This window comes from Oryx dammah, unplaced genomic scaffold, assembly GCF_014754425.2.
Source record: "Oryx dammah isolate SB20612 unplaced genomic scaffold, SCBI_Odam_1.1 HiC_scaffold_11072, whole genome shotgun sequence".
In the NCBI taxonomy this organism is placed as follows: domain Eukaryota; kingdom Metazoa; phylum Chordata; class Mammalia; order Artiodactyla; family Bovidae; genus Oryx; species Oryx dammah.
The window spans coordinates 3581178-3583597 of record NW_024080466.1 but is presented as its reverse complement, the minus strand read 5'-3'; the positions used below and the strand labels follow the sequence as shown (position 1 = coordinate 3583597).

At 35.7% G+C, this 2420-nt stretch overlaps 1 non-coding gene across 1 annotated transcript; it reads left to right on the top strand.

The window, feature by feature from the left end:
* Positions 1-1277: 1277 nt before the first annotated feature.
* TRNAC-GCA lies at positions 1278-1350 on the top strand. The gene has a single exon. It is a non-coding gene; the product is annotated as a tRNA-Cys (tRNA).
* The last annotated feature ends 1070 nt before the right edge of the window (positions 1351-2420 follow it).

Genomic DNA, 2420 nt, shown 5'->3' with positions numbered 1-2420 from the left:
GAAGGAAATGTGCAGTGTCTCTGCTCCTGGGAATAAAACTTTCCAGAACTATATGTGATAATTGAGGCCAAGTGATCAAATACATCTAGTTTAATCCTTTTTGAAAGGTGGAGAAATCCATTTGTAATATACTGAGTTAAAACTGAATTATTGAGGCAATGACCTAACTGAGTTAAAATTACAGTTTGCCTGAAATACATGAACTCTTTCATACATTGTATTATGTGAATCAAACCATTCAACTCTAAAGGAAGTCAACCCTGAATATTCATTGGAAGTGCTGATGCTGAAGCTGAAACTCCACTTTGGCCACTCGATGTGAAGAGCCAATTCATTAGAAAAGACCCTGATGCTGGGAAACATTGAGGGCAACAAGAGAAGGGTGTGACAGAAGATGAGATGGTTGGATGGCATCACCGACTCAATGGACATGAGTCTGAGCAAATTCTGGGAGATACGGAAGGACGGGAAGTCTGGAATGCTGTAGTTCTTGGGGTTGCAAAGAGTCAGACATGATTTACTAATTGAATAACAAGCGTTATTATGTGACTCAATCACACTTTGTTTTCTAAGTAGCATTATAAATAGAAATGATTCCTCTTGACCTCTAAATCCCCATCTTGTTTTTCAAAATTATTTTTCATTGACACACAATAAATACATTTTTAATCACATCTTGGTACAGACATACCCACACAACTGTAGCATGACCAAAAGCATCACAGAATAGTACTCACCCTTAGCATTATGCAGCCTAATGTTTTCTATTATTTACTATTTTATTCCACTTATTTATTTTGTAAAATCATGAGTGCTTTAATTTTTGCTCACACTAAGCATACATTCTCATTCTAAGTCAGCTGTGGTTCTGCTACATGTTTTCTTCACCCAGAACCTAAGATGATGCAGTAGATTCTATCTAGAACATTGCCATTTCTTGTGGCACGTGGAGAACTACATGCTGGTTTGTAAGGCATTTACCCCAAATGAAACACATATCACTCACATACACTGAAAGCAAGTCAAGACATGTGGCTAAGTCTGATGTCATCAGATTCGGAAGACATAATCTTCCTTCAGAGATAATTAGCAGTTATTTATGAATAGTGGTTATAATGTAGCCTACTGCAGAGATTTATGTACATTTATATTTCTTATAAATCTTAAAGCCATGTTTATACTAAGTATTATTCACTGTATTAAAGAGATTACAAAATGAGGCTCCTAGATCAAAGAACTCATAGACCCAGTCTGAATTTAGAATGTCTCTAGGAGCTTCCCTGGTGGCTCAGACGGTAAGAGTGTCTGCTTGCAATGCAGGAGACCTAGGTTCGATCCCTAGGTCGGGAAGATCCCCTGGAGAAGGAATTTGCAACCCACTCCAGTACTCTTGCCTGGAAAATTCCATGGATGGAGGAACCTTGTAGGCTACAGTCCATGGGCTCACAAAGAGTCGGACATGACTGAGCGACTTTACTTTCACTTCATGATGTACAAACCCATTCTCATAACCTATACATCTTTTAAATTACATCCCAATAGACTGAGATTTCCGTTACAAGATATCCCCAAACCTAACAATTACAGTAATGAAGACATAAGCTTATTAATGATATTCTACCATTAAAAAATAACTATTGTCCCACCGAAAAAGATTGAGCTCCTCAGCTTGAAGAACATTGCTCCATGGATGGGCAAAGAGGTTAGGAATGTGGAAAAGTATTTTTATTTTCCATAATGACCTATTCTAAGAAAATATTATTACATTAAGAAACGAATTGAATTATAGAGCCATGAGATAACTGGAATGGGTGAACTAACATCACATCCAATTTTACACACACAAGGTGTTAGATGAACCTATTTCTGAAAAAAAAAAGGGTCTAAATTATAATAGTTTTATGAGTGTGATATGTCTTTAATATTCACCATAAGAATGTAAAGCAATCCTTACTTAAATCCAAATAGCTAGCAACTGTGTTTCTTTTTTATATAATTTTCTTGATAAATTAATTTCTAGTTCTTTTTGAGCATTTTAATGGGTGAACTTCTAAGTGTTTTGCATATTTTGCCTTAATTCATCCACACAATAACTTATAAATCAAGGAATATTATTTCCTTTATTTGACAAATAAGCAAATAAGAGGGCAGAAGTGAAGTAATATGCTTATGGTCACCCAGTTGGTGAGTGAGAGAGTCAAGGTCACACCCAGGCTCTCTGGCTCTAGAAAATATGTTCTAATTTTCTAATTATGATACAAAATAATATAAAAATTACCATTTTAACAATCCAATAAATTTAAGAGCATTTTCACGTTGGGCAGCCATGATCACCATCCACTTCCAAAGATGCTTTCATTTTATAAATCTGAAACTCTACACATTAAACTATAACTCCACACATTCCCATGACTACCTTC